Source organism: Simochromis diagramma, unplaced genomic scaffold (assembly GCF_900408965.1).
Source record: "Simochromis diagramma unplaced genomic scaffold, fSimDia1.1 OVJJ01000176.1, whole genome shotgun sequence".
NCBI lineage: Eukaryota > Metazoa > Chordata > Actinopteri > Cichliformes > Cichlidae > Simochromis > Simochromis diagramma.
Window position 1 is genome coordinate 382,903 of NW_024386892.1, and position 23,636 is coordinate 406,538.

The 23,636-nt window shown below is 39.2% G+C and overlaps 1 long non-coding RNA gene across 1 annotated transcript; it reads left to right on the forward strand.

The window, feature by feature from the left end:
* The first annotated feature begins 6,005 nt into the window (after window positions 1–6,005).
* On the forward strand, window positions 6,006–21,211 carry LOC120734970. The gene is made up of 3 exons (XR_005696147.1): window positions 6,006–6,018; window positions 19,161–19,166; window positions 20,373–21,211. It is a non-coding gene; the product is annotated as an uncharacterized LOC120734970 (long non-coding RNA).
* The last annotated feature ends 2,425 nt before the right edge of the window (window positions 21,212–23,636 follow it).

A 23,636-nucleotide genomic window follows, 5' to 3' on the forward strand; every position in this document is an offset into this window, starting at 1 on the left:
TTACATATCTGCAAATGATTAGCAGCAAATTTAAAGGTCAAACAAGAAGCAATCCAAGAACGCAAGCCTTCACAAAACAACTCACTTTCTAGGAAGTATTTACCTTTAAGCTAATATTATTGCATTTTTTTATATTCATTTTGTTTTCTTTGTTCTTATTGAACGTACTTCAGTAAATTTTTAGTGCAGTAAACACAAGTACACGCTGTCGCCGTCAGTCCTGTTGAAACCCTTTTTAATATAATGTAATTGACATCATTTTAGTTCAAAATTATTTTTAGTATTTTTTATTTATGTGAATATAGTACATGTGTGGTATTCATTTTATTGTTTAACGACATTAGTTTAAATGTTTAGTAATAACTATGAAATGAAAAAAAATTATTTTGTTTACAAAAATACATTTTTAGGATTTTTGTTCATATATTCAAATTGTTATGCATTTAAACAGGACATCACTGTAATGTTACAGTGATGTCAAAAGCAGCCCTAAAAAATAATGTGGCATTTAAAATCCCTGTATATCATTTCCTATATCCCTTTATGTTGTCAATACAAACAATGGCAGTAAGAAAAAGTTTTAATAAACTTTTAATTGACATGATATTTTTAATCATTATACAGTGCTTTTTAAATGTTGACAATACACAGCAACTTTGTAAGAATCATAGTTTCAAAGTTTTAAGGCTCTTTGTCCATTTTTGACCAATAAACCATTAAGCTGACCTTAACCCTTTAAAGCCGGTCGGAGCGGGCACGCTCCGTTTTGTGCAACTATTTTTAAATCCCGGTAGCACTGCAACCACGTAAGCTAGCGCAATAATTTTTTTTGCATATGAAACCGGAGGAGTTATGCCATCAGCTTGTCCTAAGTCACAGTTTCCTTCCACATATAGCTTTGCAAAAACTACATAAAAAGCACTTGCAGCAACAAAAACATAATATTCCAGAAACACGCTTTGCCGATCCGATCAGCTGTTTGTAACACTTCCTACGTCCATCAGCGCGAACTATTGCGTGTCCGCCATGTCCTGCCCGAAACCAGAAGTGATGTCATTTTGCGGAAATGTCATTTTTGTACCATCAGGGCCTTATGAGCCTATACTGGTGTTTTTAAAAGTTTTGTTTGACTTTATGACTTTCTGTGTCGTTTCTGGGATGCTTAGGACTCATATTGCACTGCTGGAAATAGTTTATTTTGATGCATATGCTGTTTTTTTGCAAATTTGCACTATAATATTTATTTTCGTTTTTCCTGCAGTATATAAAAATTGGTGTATTTCAAAAATAAAACTATGAAGACACTTAAAATAAATTTCCTGTGGTGGGAAACTATTTTGTGCAAACTTTTTTGTGTTTACAGTTTTGAGGGATAAGCCTCTTAAATTTCTCTAACTAGAAATATATGTTAAAAAAACAAAAACGATTTTAATTTTTTTTGTAGTTTTTTGCACTTTTTTGCAATTTATGTAATTACTATGCACTTAATGCAGACATATTATTCAAATTTGGGCTATAATGGTTGTATTGATGTATATCAACTTGAAATGCTCCCAAAAATGGCACTACAGCATGTAAAGATATAATATAAGCTCTGGTGGACTTGGTTCTATGGTAGGTCTTAAAGGGTTAAAGACTTTAGTGGATGTAAGCCAAATTTTAATGGACTGTTAACACGACCACACCCTACACTGCTACAAAGTTTCATCAGAATTAATAAGAAAAATCTTTTGAGTCCTCGTGCAAACGCTACCCAGAAAATTACCTAATTAGTAGGGGTGCAACAATACTCAAAATTCACAGTATGGTTCGGTTCGATAGTTTGGTGTCAGGGTTCGATATTTTTTCGATACAAAAAAATGTTCATGCCTTTTTAAATTTGTCATTTATTAAAATTATAAATAGATATTTTAACTCAAAAGTACAGTTTTTAGATTTAATGTTGCTGAAACAACAAAATAATAAAAAATAAATAAATCTATCTGATGGAGAAATCACTAATCTTTGAAAAAGATAGTTTATTACAGAGAAATGTCTCTTTCCAAAATAAAAGCTATAGCTTCTTCAGGGGTATACTCTCAGCAGCATATTAAACATATCAGGTCCCCATAAGGAGAATCATGTGCTAATGACTCTGGTAAAGTTTGGAGCATGCGTACTTGTTGTTTTTGTCTGCTTCTACTTGTCTTTGCACTAGGATGATGTCGGCGTAAATGTGCAGTCATATTCGTTGTGTTCCCACTAGTGCTGTCAGCATTAATCTCGTTAAAATGACATTAACGCCACAACACAGCAAATCTCCGTTAATGAGTTACCACGGATCGCCCCGTGCGTGTGGCTGGACGGCGTCAACACGTTAATAAGCTAACTGCGCTAACGCACTAGTTCCCACCAATTGAGCATTGCGTGGTACATCCGACATACTGTTTTACTTTTGTCCATAACGCGCTTACCATCAGGGTCATACTTCACATGAAAACCAAGATAGTTCCAGACGCCAGATCTGAATGAGGGTGGGGGAGGTTCAATTTTGGCTAGCGTTGAGGAAGTTGCCATGTTGCAACGAGCTTAGCTTCTGTCTTGCTAGCTTGCACTGTGCTCAGTGGATCTGCACTCGACAGTGCAGCCTAGGTGGAGTAGTCGAACACAGATCCACTGAGCGCACAACACAGACAGCATCGTCAGAAGAAAAGTTGATAAAATAAATAAAAAAATTTGTATTGCTCGTACCGAACCGAAAGCACTGTATCGAACGGTTCAATATCGATACTAGTATTGTTGCACCCCTACTAATTAGAGTAATTAGAGTTGAGTGTTCAGAGTAACTGGGATGACAATGATGTGTGAGCAAGAACTTTTCTTTTCTCCTAAGAATAGGAATCTATCACAGTGTTACCCTGACAGCACATTTGAGGAAATCAATCGTGGTGTGGACACATGGGATTTCTGGGGACTTCAGAGAATAAAAGTTGTTCAAGCTTATCGGGCTGAAAAAGATTATAGCACCATCTTTAAAGATTTGGACTTCACTGTTGAAGTTTGGATTCCGCAGATACACAGTTGGACAGACTGTGTACAGGCGGAGGATATTTAAGAGCACAGTTATCGTCCTCCAAAGAGGTCAACCCATAAAGATTGCTCAAAGAGAGAGGCATGTAACAGTCTGGGAGTGCACAAAGAAGGAGGTCAGTGTTACTTATAAGCAACTAAAGACCTCTCTCACATTGCCTAGTGTTATTGTTTAATGGTTCACCATCAGGAGCACACTAGACAACAATGGTATGAACGGGTGGGATCCAAGAACCCTGCTGCTCTCTGAAAAGGACACTGCTGCCTGTCTACAGTTTGCTGAAAATCACATGGACAAGCCAGAAGGTTGTTTTTGGACAGATTAAACAGAAACCTCTCTCTTAAGAAAAAACAAACAAACACTGTATTGCAGCGTAGGGAACTTTTCCAATCTTGAAATATGGTAGTGTCATGAATTAATTCTGATGTATACACCTGAATTTGAAATGTCTTTCTGTGAGCCTAATCTCAAAATCAAGTCAGTCATGAAACAAGTACATTAGAAGTAGGGGTGGGTTCTGATAATCGATTTATCGATTAAAATGGATTCTGGCTTGGATAACGTGATATCGATTCATTAAAATCCTAAATCGATTTTTTAATATAAATTTATTTTGCCCAAAATGCCAGAATCTCAGGTTAAACCTCACAAAACTTCAACAACCACCAAACAGCTAAAACAGTAAATGAGAGCAGGAACACGGATTCTGCACAAAGATGTAAACACAAAGCGTGGACCCGGCTGTTATCTCTCTCCAAACAATATTGACCGAACCAGCAGCAAAAGAAGATCCAAACTACGCTTCACATAAACATCGTCATTAATTCCCTCTTACTTTTGCTGTTTTGCTTCCACCACAATAAAACCACACTTCATGCAAACCTCTCTCTCTCTCTCTCTTGCTCTCTCTGTATACTTCAAGAACAGTTTCCCATCTAAAAGTCTGTTTTCTGCATTATTTGCTTGCTTGTTATGCACAAGTCTACCGTTGTTTACAGGCTGTCAGCCGCTGTTTTTTTTTCCTTTTACTTACTTCTGAAAAGAAAACCTAATTTCTGCCGTTCAATAGGCTTCTGATCAAATTTAAACTTTTTAAAATTATGCAAAATGCAAAACGCTTAGCCGTGTCTCTAATAAAACCACTGTAACTTCAGAGGTAATGTTCATAGGTTGATTAATGGTTTTCTTTTGTTTTTGATGTACTGCAGAATATTTTTATAAAATCCCAGTCCAGGAAAATCACCTTCATGTTTTTCTGTGTTTTATCTTCAGCTACTTTGACACAAAGGCATCTGCTGTGATTCTTACACGTTTGATAAAGTCTTGCGAGTGTCAGCTTCCTTTTTATAGATACAAAAATATGTAAATGTACTGATCTGAATTGTAATATTTCTGACTGTCTGAGGCAAAATTTCCCAGATTCAAATGAAATGAATTGAATCAAATCGAGTTAAATCGAATCGTGGATCGAATCGATTGGGGACCTTGTGAATCAGAATCGATTCTAGAAATCAGTGACGATACCCGGCCCTAATTAGAAGTTCTTCCAAAGAATTCTCAAAAAAAAAACCTATTAAAGTAATGTTTTAAGATAGCCAGGTCAAAGCCCTGGCCCTAGTCCAATAGACATGTTGCAAAAGGTAGCTCATCCAAACTGGAATCATTGAAGTAGATGCTTAAAGTGGAATAAGCAAACCTTAGCACAAAGTTTAACTGGGTCTTTTTTGGTAATTACCACGAAACATGATTACTAGATCACCTTTCATATCTTTTGAATTTTCCAAACCAAAAGGACACCTCAGAAAAAGGTTAAGATGCTACAAATAATTTCACCTCGTTTGCTCTTCGGACATCAGTATTCACACTTTCTGCAATATTTATTACTTTTCACATAACCTTATTTTCCATTCCCCTATAAATAAAAAACTATTCTGTGTGAGTCATTATTAGCTGCAGCTGTGTGATGTTGGTTGCTATCACGCCATCTGGGAAAAAGCAGAAAGGAAAAAAAATGTGACGCTGAGCGTTACAGAACAGAAGCCCAGAGGCCTCAATGACTTGCTATGCCTTTTCATTTGGTCCTATGTTGGAGTTCCTGCCACTGAATCTTTGAAAGATCTAAGAAAAGCCTTAAGGTAACTTGAAAAGTTGCTCATGAAAAACAGCAGGAAGCAAAAAGTTATTTACCAGTCCAAGTAACTCTAAGTCTCAACTCCTGGCCATTGACCTCAAGTGAGGGAGCACAATGAGGTACTGGCATATCGGCGGGGGGGGGGGACTTCTGCTGTTCATGGGGGGATGAATATGTTGCTGTCCACATTCATATGTCAAGTATAATGATCCGCTCTCTTTTTCACTCATTCACGACTCCCTAAAAAATAGACCTGGTGAGCTAAGGTTAAGGACATTCAGTTATGCAATGGTCATTTGGGCAATTATAACTGTGGTGCATTATTGTGTGTAAGTGTTTTGTGAAACAAAATCTGTGCAATGGGCTGTATTTTTTCTAATTCCACTGTAGGATTTCGGAGGACACTGTATAACAGTCCAAATGCTGAATGGTGGGCTAACCCATATATATTAAAAACAACTGGCATAAATTAGCAGTTGTGTAATGGCCTTATAGTTATATCTCTAAAATCTATTTGAGTTTTTGGTATAATTTTGTGATTCAAAAAAAAAATTCTGGTAAACTAAATTTACAACTTTAATATAGATTACTTTAACTTGAATACTGTCATTGCCATCTAGGCATTGAGCCATCTACCTAGCACTACAGTAGGAGACAAAATTTTACAACATAATTTTTTTTATTACAACAGTTTTTTGAAAACCAGGTAGGTGAAAAGTAACCAATGTTCCCTCTAATTTTTCATGTATCTGAGCAAACACACAAACTCCCTGAGCGATCTCGTGGACAACTGTGAGCGACATTAGACGTGTGCACTGTGGTCACGCCAGCGTCGAATCCATCCAAGTTACATGGTTTATTAAAATAATAAAGTTACAGCATTTACATTTATGTTAGACTACTTTTAATTAACTGCTGTAGCCCACTTACAATAAAAATTTAAAAAAAATCTTGTTCATGACCTGTGTAGTATGTTAACACTATTGGAAGTGAAAATAACTTGAACTCCAATTTTGAAAACACTTTTTTTTATTAAATAAAACTCTGACTTGTATTATGAGTCTGTGATCTGGGAGAGAGTCCTGTAACTCTCTGTCTGCAAAATACACCATATAATGACCAATGTTGGGCAATTAATTATATAGTTACTTCTTCAAAAAAGTTACTGAGTTTTGCAAACAACAATGTTTTTTGCAGCTGTTTACCTAAAAATGCAGCCAAGGTGTTTTTTTAAACAAACATTTCAAAATATTTACAGAACAATCAGGTGTTCTGCATCAAATTTGATGCCACACAAATTATTTGTGCCACTCCAAAAAAATAAAGGAGAACATCACAAGCCTGATACCTGCAGGCCTGACAACAGGAGATGTATCACTCCTGTAACACCTGTAACATTCAGCAGTCGCCTCATTGTTCTGACACACACAACAAAACTTTTGACTACACTACACACTAACTACACAAGATTTGCGCTAAACGTTGCAAATCTCTCACATCTCAAAACATCGACGTCACTCCTAAAACTTCCTCCCGTTTCTTAACAACTAAATGCCATGTTTTGATTGGTCGACAGGGTACATTTTTTTCCGACCAATGGGAAAGAGTGGGGTGTTTTGGTTTTGTCTTTGCTCACAGGCGGAGAGTGCTTTTGAGCGTTTTCCTTATAAAACGCAATTTTTACCGTTTCTTCCCGCAGTAAACATAAACAACGATAGTATTCAGGAATAAAACCAAACATTGCAGATGTTTTTATCATAACTCTGGTTTTACGTGGCCTATCAACACAATTTAAAAACTGGTATAATGTCCACACTTTTTCCATCAGTTGAACACCGTCTGTCCTGCTCACATCTCCAATGGTTGTACACGTTGTCATTAACGTGGCTTCACTCCTCATCAGCCACGCCGCTTTGCTAGCTAAAACACCGGTGTCGGCACATATTTACTTTAATTTCAATTCAGGTTAGATTTTTTATTTGTGTGCGCAGATTTTCTCTGCGCAGAGACCGTGCCAACAGTGCGCAATTGCGCACGTGCGCAGCTTAGAGGGAACATTGAAGGTAACCTTCAAATAGATCAACATATATCGCCAAATCTCAGTCTATTTTTCACATCACATCCTGTGTTGCAAGACTCAATCTTTGTGGTGCGTTAGCTGGTTGTGACCTCTTGATTTTTTTAACTTGACACGGTTGAGCCCAGCCATGACAGCTGGGTTGAAGACATGAAGGGTATGTGATTGTGCCGGTTTTTACCGCCATTCTAGTGACATTGCCGCACAAAAGCTCAGAGACATACAAACACACAGAGGGGGAAGTAGCAACTGTGGAAAGAACTTTGCAAAAAAAACCCTCGACCAAGTCTTGGCTTCCAGTTTTGGCTTTTTCTCCTCCTCATCAACGCATATTACGGGATATTGTCTGAGTGGTGACACCTATGTTTTAGGAGAATACTACAGCGGCTTCCTGCACTTTAACACCGGGTATAAATTACTGCATCTGTGTGGTGACGGCACGGCAGTGCGGGTGGTGAGCAAACCAACCACTGCGGAGGGTATATTGGCAGCATTAACTTCACAGTCACAGATCAACAAACAAGTAAGAAAGAGAGGATGGAGAAAAAAGATGAGGGATGTTTTTCAAAGGGTAAAGATTACTCAGCAAATGATAGCTTGAAAATTGGAAATATAAAGCTTATAGGCACTGTGTCGTAGTTATTTTTACATTTTTAATCAGACAGATGATCTATACAGGATGTATTGTTGAAGTTATCTGGTTATTTTAAACTGTGACATGTCTTTTCAGTAGGAAATAGTTTGATGTCCATAAACATCTATTGTCCCTGTTAAAAAAAACAAACAAACATACAAATATAAATCAGTCAAATGAAACAATTGATTACCATTAGCAAAATTGAAATTATTAGCTAAACATTAAGTTCATCTGAAAAATTGTAAAAACAAACAAAACTATTTGACACATGATCATGAAAGACTGAAAGAATGAAAGCCTGTAGCTGGCATTTACTTAATAATGTGTGATTTTTTAATTAATGCAGACCTGTAATGCTCTGTATTCTGCTCCGAATACAAAATACAATAACATGCCATCTAAGTGACGCTAATCAAAAATAGCACATGCTATCTGTTTTGTGTCATACCTAGAAGGTTATGTTTTCTCTTTTTTTCTTTGCAAATGATGGCGGCATAAAACCTGTCTCAATTAGCCATCTGGGGGTCGATGGAGAAATAGCACTCAGACTGTAATCACGGTTTCCCTACCTTGCTTGCCAAATACTCACTAACCGGCTGGACTCTCCAGCTCCCTACTCTCAAATGTCCTTATGCGCTTGATAATCACTCGGTGGAAATGTTCACAAATCTGTCTGGGTTCGTGTTTGTATGTGCGCATATCAGAGTTAATCTTCTGCCATGAATGTCTCTGTCTGTGCATATATGTGAGTGTGTGTGTGCACGTGTGCGTGTCTTTGTGAGGCTCTCTGTGCGATTGATGATCACCGAGTGAAAACATTTAGATTGCCTGCTTCTTGGTGCCAGTCTGGATTAAGCTGGCGATGAGACCATTCCACCTTGATTACTGTTTTGGCATTTAACCTGCACGGATAACAGGGGCCATCAGCAAGAGAAAGCTCGGAGAACTAGACACTTGGTACATTCATATACACACACACCCATACACACATTTCACATAATTGACTCATCATGCCTTTGCCAACACCCCCGTCTTTTCTCAGTACCCCCCCAACCCCACCCCACTAATTCACACTCTCTGCACTGTTATGCACCCAGGACTATTTGGATTAAAAGCATCCACCATGTGTGACGTGTGAAATTCCCTTTCTCTAGCTTGCACACTATTTATGCTCAAAGGCACCTCTGCATGTAGCTATCAAGCAGCACGAGCTGTTTGACTCACACAGTAGCTATATGCAAATCAAGTGATTATTTCACCGTCACAGAAACATCATTTCTGTGTTTTATGTTAGTTTGTTTTTTTAAAAAAATATTATTATATGCTTCTGTATGTACCATAGGCTAGGGATAGCGAAAGGTAAACAAGTTTTCACATACTCTACCTAATGAGTTTATGCTAACACTTACAATTTACATCTGTCTAGCTGGTGAAAATGTAAACCAATTTTTGACACTATACACACACACTCTAGTTTTTAGAACACTCCATGGATGTCCCTTATACCATATAATCTTCTCCACTGTGCAAAAAAAATGTCCCTTCAACTTTAATTTAATTTTGAAGAACAGACACCGTGTGAGAAGGATGGATCGTCTTGGTCATGCTTGTCACCCGCTCTACTGCCTTCAGGTTTAATAGCAGCAGGTTCTTCCACTTTTGTTTGGTATCAACGTTGATGATCCTCCACTTAAAAGTCAGGTTAGTTTGACACATAAGTTGGTATTTGGTCTCTGCACAAGTTTAAAAGTTGCAAAAGCGAGTGAGAATTAAAGAATTCAAAGAAAAGCTATCTGGAGCATGTACAAACTGATATTAATCTTTAATAGGGCTGTCAAAATTGCGCGCAAACAAAACAACTGCTGTGTAATGCCCTCAGCTATCTTAGTTTAATTGGTCACATGACTGCATCACATGACTAAAATGTGTCATTGTTTTTTAAAAGATTCCAGGTTCGCTGTCCACACTGTGACGCGAAAATGGCATTTTCAAATGTATCCACTTTGGAGAGCATTTTCAAAACGCTCTGTTTTCCTTGACCGAAAACGCCGTCTCAGTGTTGGATGGAAGGCCAAAACGGAGAGAAAAAGATGCGTATTCAAACGAAAACATATTAGTGTGGACATGGTCTTACTCATTCCTTATGTCAAGTTAGGGTTATTAGTGTGGATCATATTGTATATTTTAATCCAGTCAGTTGGATAAGATCATAGTCAGATCTAGTGCAGATGCAATGAAGGGTTGGGAACCAAACCCTACTTGATTAGCTAGCTTGGCTATGAATAGCTTGGCCAAGTAATGCACAAGTAACTACTGTAAATCTTACTGAATCCAATTCAAAATGGGCCCCTTCTTATCTTAAAGAACTCACTGTAAAATATCATCCCAACAGAGCAATTCCCTCACTCCTGACAGGGTGCTGCTTTACTTCCTAGGATATTTAAAAGTAGAATGGGAGGCACAGCCTTCAGCTTCCAGGGCCCTCTTCTGTGGAACCAACTCCCAGTTTGGATTCAGGAGACAGACATGCTCTCTACTTTTAAGTAGAGAGCTTTATCGAAAAACTTCCCTTTTCGATAAAGCTTGAGTTAGGACAGGATGAGATGACCTTGAGCCATCCCTTTGTTACGCTGCAATAGGCCTAGGCTTCCCATGTTGCACTGAGTTCTTTTTCTTCACTCACCTCTTTTCACTCATTATGTGTTTATACATCACTTTTATTGTTGGACTCTCTTCCACATTTTTTTCCTGTCTCCCTCCCGTCAGCCCCAACTGATCATGGCAGATAGCTAGCCTCCCTGAGCCTGGTTCTGCTGGAGATTTCTTTCTATTCAAAGTGAGTTTTTTTTTCTTTTTCAGTCTCCAAGTGCTTGCTCATTGAGAGCTGACTGATTATTGGGGCTTCTCTCTATTACTGTAGGATCTTTACCTTACAATATATAGTGGCTTGAGGCATCTGTTGTTGTGATTAGATGCTGTATAAATAAAACTGAACTGTGAACCGAACTGTACTGTTTTTCTCAGCAACATACACTGTCCTACATCTTGTTAATTGGATGTTCAAAGCAAATGAAAAAGAAAGACACTGGCACTGAAATAAGAAAATCCGCAAAGATGTACAATAAGCATAACTGACTGACAACTAGACTAACTTAATAACAAACTAGAAGACGTACTTAATTAAAAAATAAAGATTATTCTAACTTGATGTAAAGGGGTACAGTGGATAACAAAAAAATGAACAAAACGATTCTCATTTCAAATCTCCTTGTGGGCTTGAGTTTTTGACGTGGAGTGGGCACATTCACCTCATGTGGTTTTCCTCTGAAAGCTGTGGGTACTCACACAGTCCAAAGACATGCAGTTTCCATTAATTCTTGTTTAAAGTGCTTCACACACTTTGGCTCATGAGTGACTCACTGACTACTACTACTGTAAATGTCAGGAAAAGTGTAAACCTTATGTGCATCCCTGAGATGCCAGGTTAAAGATGTTGTATACGATTCCTTAGGTACTTGCCTTCACAGGATCCATAGTCTCAGTCCTGAACTGTATTAAAGTTTCTGGTGGACAAATGGTTAAAGATAAAACATGGGCATTCTCAATAGAGACTGCATAACTGTAGTATATATTATGGATCAGTAGTTTTAATTGTACTTAATTTTAATTTACTTTATACTTTATTGTCTCCAAAGAGGTATTTTGTTCAAGTTGCAACATGTAAATAAAAAGCTCAACAAATCACAATTTAGAAACACATCAAACTCCACATCAACACTAACTGCAGTTATAACAGTTATGGTGCACAAACCCAGTGACCTCCACACTCCAGACTGCCACTCAATATTCGCTATAATAATACCAGGGTTGAGTTTGTACACTCAAAAAAGGTGAAACTGGGTGGTTATTAGATTTACAAGAGTTTGAAGTTTGAATAAAATAATTTTATGTTCCTATTGTGAACGCAATTAAATCATGTACAATCTGCATGACAACTTAACACTTGTTAAATTAATTCTTCTTGAGATAATGTGATACAACCTACCAAGTTTGCATCTCACAGCTATTTATTGTGGTTTAAAGTGTCAATGACAAAAATGAAATGAAAATTCTGTATCAAGCCTGGTAATCATAGCTTTCCTACTTTTTTCAAGTATGGCACAACACCTCAGTGGTGCCATATCCGTGGCGTCTTAGCCCAACTTAACACAAACATGGCAAACAACAATTGTACTTGAGTTCAAATTTAGGAAGTCAAAGATTATTTGGTGGAACGTGATGAATGCTGGAAACTCCCTCTGCACTGCTATACTTGTCATTGCAGGCGTGTTAGCATATTAATGCTGTCATTTAGCTCAAAGCACTAGTGTGTCTAACTCTAGTCTGTTAAAATTGGTACTAAAATAACACAACCCTGGTTTGCATGCAGACTGAGACTATATCGTATCTTAGCTGTCAAAATCAGACTTATGCCTTGTGTTAAACCTCACTGAGGTTTTAGGTTCTCCCTTTAGATAATGGTTTTATAGCAGTCCAAACAGCATACCCCGTGGATAAGACTGCGTCTATATTTTCATCACTTAAAGGTCAGGGCAATTTCTCCGACACTCAAGGCACAAATGAATGTTTCCCGAAATCTGTCATTGACATTTGTTTATATTTGTGGTCTTGATGCCTTACAATAATCGGCATGTGGAGCTTGTAGCTCACCCCACATTTTATTTACTGCTACATCACTGCTCGTATGTGCATATCCGCTTTGGCAAACAGCCCGAGCTCTAAATCTCAGAGGGGTGCGTGCTCCTTTTTTTAATTTATTTATTTCTTCTTCTTTTTTTTTTGCCTCTTGCCTCTGTGTACGTGCCCCTACAGTTCATGAATAACTCTTGCTTTAAGATAGTGAGAGTGGATTCGGGCAAGGGGGGGAACATAAATCTGAGGCTGACACCCTCAGTGAAAGTCATTAGTCAGCCGTCACCGACTCTGGCCCTCTGCCATGTCAGGAGAACCACCTTGCTCTGCCTCTATCCTTCTCCACTTTCTTCTCTCTTTCTCCCTCTCTCTCATTCTTCCAACCTAACAAGGTCTATCTCACTCGCCCACAGCCTCATTCCTCTAATAGAGCCAATGAAAATTAGGAGGCATATTCATGCTTGGAGGCATATATACTACAACGTGATATGAACACAGATACTGTATACATTACCACATCTTTAAGTAAGCTATATTTAGTTATCTACATTCATCAGGAAAGAATTGCACATACAGTACAAATATAATGGTAAAAGGCATGAGTCAGTAAAAATCTCGGTTAATAATTTGTTACTGGGGTTGGATCCATTTTTCAAAGAGGAACAGAAAATAATCAGGTTCATCTTATTTTTTTCTTTCTTTCATGAAATGCAAAATGCACAAGACACACACATACAAAAAAAAAAACCCACACCAGAAGAAGAAGCTAGTGTTCAAAGTAGGGGCAGGAAATATGTTTACTAAAGCGCAACCCAATTCATTGTGACAGGGCACTGAGGAGAAGGTAACAGCCTGTGCTGCAGCAAAGTTCAGAAGATTTAAAAAGGTCCTTTTGTACCTTCAGTGAATGTGATTGATGTCGGGCAGGCCCCAGGAAATCAGGTGGCTCATCCCTTGTTATTTTCAGTGAAGGGGTGATCAAGTTTTTTGTTTCTTTGTTTTTGTAATGTGTGTGTGTATTATTTGAGATTCACTTTGTAATGAAATAGAGGAAGATGCACACGTTCTCTGGGGGAGCAGGCACTTTCAATTTGCTCGGGAAAGGACACGCAGAATGCCGGCAATATACAAACGTGCACCACTCTACTCCAGAGGACACAGTGCTAGATGTTGTCTAATCCTCCACTGCAAGTGTATAATTGCAGATTGCAGAGGTCTGACTGTGAATGAATCAAAGCCCTGGATCGGTTGTGAATTCATTTAATTTACACCCCAAAAAATAGTAGGGCTTCAATTGTATGTCCAGTGGTCTCTCGTTAGAGGAAATTTAATCACAGCATTCAGGCCTTATCAGCAGCAGGAAAGACAGGAAATTAGCAGCTTAGCAAATATAAGTCAAGTTTGTCACGCTGAATACGACTTAATTGTGGTCTAATCCTTAAATGGCATTTCATTTGTTGACACAAAACCAGCCAGTAAACGCTGAAGCTAAACAAGCCTCGAGCAATGCAAACATATGCAGCTGCATTAAGCTTATATTTATGAGTGCAGTTATAATTTGTGCTTATTTTGAGCTGTTCTGTGCTGCAGGTTTGTGTACCGCCTGCAGAAAGGGGAAGCTGCTTCTGCCAAGCATAAATTGAATGTAGTGTACCAAAGATTTATGTTACTGTTGGACGTGCAAACTTGGGATGTTTTGAATGCATTTGAGATTTTTCATTCCTTCTGGGTCTTGCCAAGTACAAAGACAGCAATGACACTGTTTTTTTTTGTTCACAGAGGCAGCTCAATACCGAACAACGCTGTGTTCAGATAAGACAACCCACAACATTAATAATAATAATAATAATAATAATAATAATAATAATAATAATAATAAATTAAAAGGAGAAAAAAAAGCCACAACACATTAGAACATCAATCGCCAACGCCTGGCTGTTGATGCACAGATTCCTGGAAGATTTCTTTGTAACATTAATTAGGTAATTATACTGTTACACAGCTCGTTTGTGACTGTCAGGACAGGAGATAAAAAATTATTGCTGCTTTCAAAAGTTTAAGAAGTCATACTTTGTAGAAGGACTTTTACATGAAAGTTTTTTGCATCTGATTAACCTTCACAGTCTTCGGTCAATTATTCAAATGAGCCTTACTGGCTGTATATTTACCTCTCTGGTGCCTGAAGCAACATAACCATGGTCAATTCAGTGTATATGAAGCAAAAAACTGAAATATCATGCTGCTGCCTACTGATATAAGAAGAAATATGAACAGTAAGAATGCATCTATATATGTTATGATCTAAAAAGGAGACATTCCAGGCTATTGCCTTACTTTAAGACATGGCATTGCAATACAGTAAAGGTAAATCAGGTAAAATAATTTACCAGTACATATAATAATTAAAGGTTATTACTTGGTGGTTACTTGAAGGTTAATCGTTCAATCCCTGCCTTCTCCAGGGGCACATACTTCACCTCTACTGTATTGTCTGGGCAAGATACTAACCCCAAGCTGCTCTCTGATGCATCCATTGGAGTATAAGTGTTAGATAAAAAGAGCACAATAAAAAGTGCTTGTGCGAAGGACTCTTTACCAAACGCTTTGAGTGGTCAGATTGAGTAGAAAAGCACTATACTGTATAAGAACCAGTCCATTTATTAGCAAATTCAACCCAAGGTCAGACCCTGCAATGCTCAGAGAAATTCCCCAGAAAAAACCTGTTAAAGTTCATGACAGTACAATTAGAAAATGACTTAATAAGCATGGTTTGTATGGAAGGGTTGCCAAGAGAAAGCCTCTTCTCTCTATAAAAAATCATGTTTGCACTGCTTAAGTTTGCAAAGTTGCATCTGAACAAATCTTAGGACATCTGGAACACTGTCCTTTGCATAGGTAATACCAAAGTAGAGATATCGGGCCATAGCCTTTTCATGGAAAACCATAGTCGGGTTTTAGCACTAACACCTCATACTGTACCAACTGTCAAGAACAGTTGTAGGGGGGTTGTGGTTTGGGCTTGTTTTGCAGTCACAAAGCCTGGGAAACTTGCAGTCATGAGTGCAACTGGGTTTAGGGGTAGGTAAGGTTAATTTAGCACACCAAAGTATTCTAAATTCAAATGTGAAGCCATCTCTCTGACTTGGATAATGATAACTGGGTAATGATCTGAATCACATTTACAACAGAATGACTAAAAAGAAAAAGAATCAAGGTGTTACAATATCCCAGCAAAAGATCAGATCTCAGCCTGATTGAAATGCAGTGGTAGGACATTAAAGCAGTTGTGCATAAATCAATAGTAGCAAACCTTAGTGAACTGAAGCATTGTTGTAAAGAACAATGGGCCAAAATTCCTCCACAATGATGTGAGAAATGTGTGAGAAAATCATGATGAAAAACAATTATTTCAAGTTTTGATCAGAATATGATCAAAACAATGTTTTTGTTTTTAAAAAGCACTCATTAAAAATGCCTAACAACATATAGCATTATTAAAAGTGGTAATTACAGATACAAGTTACGAGTAGAACTTGACAAAATGACACTTAATTGCCTAGATTAAAACAGTTATTTGTATTTCTATCATGCCATGTATATATATTCACTGTTTCATTAAATGTGCTCTAATTTGCAAAGGTTTTCTATAGATAAAGCTTTTTTTACACTTTGCAACTGACAGTTTCTTACCATTAATCTAAATGTGCACATTTTTATAGAAGCAAAATAAGCCCATGTTTACCAGTGCATGGGGAAGAAAAAAAGTTTTGCCTGTAGTGTCTAGCCTCTAGTATAATTTTACTGTTGCAGAGGTTGGAGAAAGAGCTACTTTATATAAAGTCATTTATATTTTAGACCAGTGGTTTCTAGCCTAGGGGCCAGTGTCCTCACAAGGGTCAAAAGACAAATCTAAGTAGTCTTGAGATGATTGATGGGAGAGGAAAGAACTAACCAGGACAAAGAGAGCAAAAACTTTGGAAGTAGTTGATTTCCTTTTGGACTGCACTGCATGGAATAATGTATGTTCTTTCTGTATAATTTCAAAAGTTAACACTAGCTACATTTGTAAGATTCATGTATTGGCGAAAAAAGGGAGAACATGTCATTAAACCCCTATATAGTGATATATACATGTATACCTAGAAACAAATACTTTAGGTCACTGGTTTGAAAGAGCTGGATATCCCCGAAGCAGAACGATCCTTGTAGATCAACTGATTATTGGACTGTGCATATTTTTTCTGTTGATACTAGGTATTATCTTTAGTAATTTAAAGACATCAATTGAGGGCATGTACTATGTAACAAAGTATCAGCCTAATTCAAGACAACTTTTTTAATACTAGACATGGATTTTAAAACATGCATCCTGTTTATGGCTGAGCCTTAAGACTAGAAATTTAGTCCTTTATTTTTACCCCATAATCACCATCACCTGTCTATATTTCAACTTTTTCAAATCAAATCAAATCAAATCAAATCACTTTTATTGTCACATCACATGTGCAGGCACATTGGCACAGCACATGCGAGTGAAATTCTTGTGTGCGAGCCCCACAAGCAACAGAGATGTGCAAACACAACAACACAAACGAGCAAAATACAAGAATGGCCGACCTGAAACTAATAAATATATGTACAATATATAATAGTGTATGCATTTCTGGATGTGTATACTAAATATTTTCCTACGTGTGTGTATGTGTGTATGTGTGTGTGTATACACATTTTTACAAATTAAATAGTAAAAAAAAAATAAATAAATAAAAAATAATAATAATAATAATAATAATAATAATAATAATAAAATATATAAAATATACAGAGTTGAATATGTGCAAAACAAGTGGCATTTATATACAGTGTGGAGTGCATAATGTTGAAGTTCCAGTAGTGAAGCTGAGGTGTCTATGACATGTTCAGCAGTCTGATGGCCTGATGGAAAAAGCTGTCTCTCAGTCTGCTGGTACGGGACCGGATGCTGCAGAACCTCCTTCCTGATGGAAGCAGTCTGAACAGTTTATGGCTGGGGTGACTGGAGTCCTTGATGATCCTCCCCGCTTTCCTCAGGCAGCGCTTCCTGTAGATGTCTTGGAGGGAGGGAAGCTCACCTCCAATTATCCGTTCAGAGCACCGCACTACTCGCTGGAGAGCTTTGCAGTTGTAGGCGGTGCTGTTGCCATACCAGGTGGTGATGCATCCAGTGAGGATGCTCTCAATGGCACAGTGATAGAAGGTCCTGAGGATGCGGGGGCTCATGCCGAATCTTTTCAGTCTCCTGAGAAAGAAGAGGCGCTGCTGCGCCTTCTTCACTGTTTTGTTTGTGTGTACTGACCACGTAAGATCCTCAGCCAGATGTACACCAAGGAACCGGAAGCTGCTCACTCTCTCCACAGCAGCGCCGTTGATGGTGATGGGGGTGTGTACTTCTCTGCACCTCCGGAAGTCCACTATCAATTCCTTTGTCTTTGCGACGTTGAGGGTGAGATGGTTGTCTTGACACCAGTGGGACAGGGCGCTGACCTCCTCCCTGTAAGCCGTCTCATCACCGTTGGTGATAAGACCTACCACTGTAGTGTCGTCCGCAAACTTCACAATGATGTTGGAGCTGTTAGTGGCTGTGCAGTCGTAGGTGTAGAGTGAGTACAGGAGAGGGCTCAGTACACACCCCTGTGGAGCACCAGTGTTCAGTGTGATGGGGGATGAGGTGATGCTGCCCAGTCTGACCACCTGGCGTCTGTCAGACAGGAAGCTAAGGATCCAGCTGCAGAGGGAGCTGCTCAGTCCTAGATCCTGCAGTTTCCTGTCCAGCTTCGAGGGAACGATGGTATTGAATGCTGAGCTGTAATCTACAAACAGCATCCTCACATACGTGTCTCTCTTCTCCAGGTGTGACAGGGCAGTGTGTAGTGTCAGGGCTATGGCATCATCAGTGGACCTGTTGTGGCGGTATGCAAACTGTAGAGGGTCCAGTGAGTCGGGTAGTGCAGAGCAGATGAAGTCCCTGACCAGCTTCTCGAAGCATTTGCTTACGATGGGGGTCAGGGCTACAGGTCGCCAGTCGTTCAATGAGGAGATGGTGGAGGATTTGGGTACAGGGACGATGGTGGCCATTTTGAAGCAGGCTGGGACTACAGACAGAGAGAGGGAAAGGTTGAAGATGTGCGTGAACACTCCAGCCAGCTGAGCCGCGCATGACTTGAGGACGCGGCCGGGAATCCCGTCCGGACCAGTAGCTTTGCGTGCGTTCACCTTCCTGAAGCACTTCCGCACATCCTCCTCAGACACAGTGTGCGCCCTGACGTCATCCGCGGTGCGCACACTGTCCGGTCTCATGGTGTTCGCTGCATCGAATCTAGCATAGAATACGTTTAGATCCTCACACAGAGAGGCCGTGGTCTGCGGTGTGCTGGTTTTCCCTCTAAAGTCTGTGATCGTGTTTAGTCCCTGCCACATACTCCGAGGGTTGTCAAACTGTTGCTCCACCCTGTCCCTGTACTCACGTTTGGCTGCTTTGATCGTCTTCCGGAGTTGGTAATGTGCGTGTTTGTAGTCCGATGTGTTCGCGGAGGCGAAGGCGGTGTTCCGTGCCGCGCGAACATCTCCGTTAATCCAGGGTTTTTGATTTGGGAAGGATTTGACTGTTCTGGATGGGACGACATCTTCCACGCATTTCCTGATAAATCCACAGACTGAGTCTGTGTATTCATCAATGTCTCTGGCGGCCACGTGAAACATTTCCCACTCCGCATGATCAAAACAGTCCCGCAGCGCAGACTCCGATTGGTCCGTCCAACAGTGCACTTTTTGTCAAAATGATAACTATTCCACTATCAACACTTAATAAATCAGGAGTAAATAACAGATATGTGACATTTAAATATTTTGCAATATTTTTCATTTTTACCATTGAGTCTTCTCAAACACTCACTATTTACTACATAGAGCTAGGTGTGGAGGATTCTCAACTATTTACTCTGGAAGACTCTGTAAAACTTTGTGAAAGGAGTCTGATATAGGTCGATGAGTCAGCGAACCTCTCTTCGGTCTGATGACAGTGATAATTGGGTGAATTGTTGAGGATTTCCAGAACTTTTCAATCTGTAAGTGCTGCTGTTATTTGTCACTTTTAGCGACTTTCTTTGATGTGAAACAGCTGTGATACTTAGTGGATAAACTAATACAGTTGAGTTGAAAATGAAATGTAGTTGTTGATCAGAAAAATTTTTTTTGGGCCTCTTGAACGTAACCTCAACTAGCATAATGTTAGCTTATAACTAGCTGTTATTTAGCTAGCTAGCTCTCTTATCGGCTGAGACAGGATGATCACATGTCTAAACTTCTGCCTGTAAAGCTGGGCATACACTGTGCGATTTTTGGCCCATTTTGAGACTTTTTTTCAGTTGTGGAAAACGGGATCGGGCCCGAGTTTCACCTTAATCGTATGTCGTGCATCATGTAGTATACATGGGGTAACGAGAAGCGATTAACACCTCACGATCAGCTCCCAATCAGCAATCGTATGGTCGCAAGAAAATCAAACCTGTTTGAAATCCTGTCGGACCTCGTGAGGGTATCAACGCAACCTCTCACACTGCGCACGCGCGAACAGAGAAGTAGCAAAAGGACGGAGTAGCACGGCAGTCCAGCGTGTGATGTGGAAACAAGCGACGGAGGCACAACTTGTAGAACTTTGGCAAGCTTACCCGAGCCTTTTAGATGTGGCCTCAAAAAAATATCACGATCGCAACAACTGTGAGAAGAGATGGACCTTGCTGCTCAATTGCAGCTGCCTGGTCAATTCATTAGCAATTTAGCAAAGTTGATGGTGGTGGTGTGTGTGTGTGTGTGTCTGTGTGAGTGAAAGACGGAGAGAGAGGGAGAGCGAGAGACAGATTTTGTGTTATAAGCTTCATGTTGTTACTTCATGTTATGGACGCACAGTGTAAGCACTCAGGTCGCATCAGAGCATGCATTGTGACCTACAAACTTCTAACCCCTGTGATTCAATCATACAATTTGAGCAGTCGCTGAATAGTGCGACTAAAAAAAATCGCGCAGTGAATGCTTAGCTTTAGTAATTGGGACAGTATCAGAAATAAATGAGCCTCTTCATGTAAGCTTTTGTTTTACAGCTGTGACTTCCGTTCAGGAGATGAGGCTTGAGGTCAGGAAGAAGAGGATGTGGTGGGGATGAGGGAGGAGAAAAAGAAGTGGAGGAGGTAGATAAAGAAAAAGAACGGGAAAAATGAGATAATAAGAAAGAGATAATGAGAAATAGATGATGAAATGCGTACATTTTAAATGATCATTTAACATAGTTTTAAAGATTTTACAGCCTTTGAACATTCAAAGCACCTAAAGAGTTGTTTAGAGTTTCTCTTTCTTTGAGATTTCTGAGGAGCCTGGAACATTCTAATAGAATTCTGTTGGGTTATAGAGGGTTAAGCAAAATTAAAACTATGCTACCTGAGTATTCAATCTTTCACATTCCTGTAAACAGAATTATAATTAATCAAAATACCAAAATCATGTGGGACAAAGTGCAGAATTAGCTACTAGTATTATATGACAACTTGAAGTATATAACGTGGTGCCTCCTGGTTATCATTCAAGTCCCAACCAACACAAGATACAAGCTTGGAGCTCTTGAATTGCCCATATTTTATTCATTAGGTTAATTTATTTAGCAAAAAAATAGCTAAATCAAATATAAACATTAGCATTTTATCTCCTCACCAAGATGTGAGGACACAAGTGAACTTAGTAATTTTATTTTGCTGGTATTCCTCTCCCTGACGAAGCACATGAGCGGCTCTACAAAGAATAAACATCAAAGTAAGCTTCAAATACATAATTCCACAAGGGTGCATGACATTCCTTGTGACGATTCACACTTTAATGCCAAGCTCATGATGCATGACCTGAAGACACGGTAAAGACTTTCCACATGGCCAGCATCAAATGAAAAGCAAAGGTCAATAATGGCGTTTTGGTATTCGGTCAGAAAATGCATGGAAACAAACACAAATTGTACATACAATATGAGCTCATTTTTGACCTGCGTGCCAGTCAAGGACAGTCTGAGCTACAGCTCAGGGATTTGAGAGGGTGCATAACAAATCAAGGCCAGAAAGTTCAAGAAGTCTAGTGTTGCTCATGTGCAGCTGTTATTTTAGAAGTAAAACAGCAGTGTTGGCAGTGCAGCAGATGTGAACTTACACATTTACCAGATTAACACTTCTCTCTTTACATACTCTGTATATGTTGCAGGGCTGCTACATGGCGTTACATATGCAGGAGGACACAAAGAAAGCACACAGACAGTTTCCAAGTAATAACTGTATTTAACTTCCAGAGGAAACATTTGACAAAAAAGCACTGCAGGTGAAAATGCAGGAAGAGTACAAAAAAATTTGAACAAAAAGAGAAACCTTCTCTAGGAATTTAAATCCAAATCCAGAGGACTTAGCACAGGGACATAAAGAAGCAAAGTTTTTTGTTTTTTTTTTAAAGGCCAGTAAACAGGGTGAGGGAAGTACACCAACCAAATACACACACCAGAAACCAGGGTACATTCAAGAACCTTTTGGGAAGACAACACAGAATAATAGTGCCAGAGAGCGGGGAAGAGGAGTCCGTAAGGCCAATAGTCTGAGGAAAAGACAATCAGGTGTAGCGGCACAGGTGCGTGGTGCGATGGTACGGCTACCTGACAACAAAAAAAAAAAAAATACAGGGCAGCACTCGGAAATTACCTTGAAAAAAAGAATAAGATTTTAGAGCAGAGTAGTGCCAAATGGCTCTGGACCAGGGGTAGTCGTTGACTCTATACCTGACTTGATATTGGTTGACCTAGAAGATCTGGGAGACATCAGCCTCAGTAGCAGTGAAACATAAGGTCTGTAGATGCTCTGTTTTCTACTTAGGTTTTTGACAAAAGACACCTTTAACCCTGTTGGGGGAGTACACGGACCCTGATGAAGAAAGTCTGGTTTACAAAAGAAATGAAATACCCAATATCTCTACCAGTGGTATTAGGTTTTAGGTTTTAGTTCCACCGTTCACAGACAGGTGAGAAGAAAGGCAGAACTGGGCAAAAAAAAGAAATAAATACATGGAAAATATTTTTATTCTGCCTGTCCTATTTCCCTCTCACCAGTCCTTTAATCCCCTTCATGGGCCGCTGAACACACACAGAACTAAGGTGACAGAGAACAGCTGAAATGCTAGTTGAGAAACATGCATACAGTATGTGACTGATTTGTCGGGGGATCCATCTCAGCTGTTTGTGTCTGTTTGGCTCCTTCAATCAGGACCGTCACAAATGTTTCATTGCAGCTGCCGCGCAGAAATTATTAGCTTTTTTGTTTGACAAATAAATACTCTCCCTCTCAGTGAGAATGCAAGACCTCAAACCAATTTAGACAATTATATGAAGGATTAGACTTCCTTGGAAAACAAGAGAAAAGCTGTAGGCTGGCCCCAACCACTCTGTTACCATGGACACGCTTGGAGATTGCTTTTTTTTATTTATTATTATTTATTTTCCATCCACCAAGGGTACCTTTTGAAAGCATGTATGTGAGCCCAAGATAGAGTGCTTGCTTGTCTGTTGTTTGTGCAATTATAACACAAATCTGTTTTGCAACCTGTACAGCAGGCTTTCTTAGAAGAACAATTATCTCAGAGTGATGAACAAGCTGGGAGCATATTGTCTTTTCATTCTCGGCCGTGTTGTCCCCACTCAGCATTTGGAGCATTTCTGCTTTCATGCCGCCGGTGTCTTCGATGATTCTGCAATGCCCTTGGAGACCTGCAGTCTGTTCCCCTGACGCCGTGGTGCTGAATGACATTTCTGACACAATTACAGATCTGCAGAGTTTTCGGTGCTGTGTGCACAGGCAAAGAGCCAAAATGCTGCTCTTTGGACACTTAAATCTATTAAGTGTTAAAACTGAACATATTTCACAACCCAATGTTTACCACCCACTCAATATGTATACACTTGTTAAAAAGAAAAAAAAGA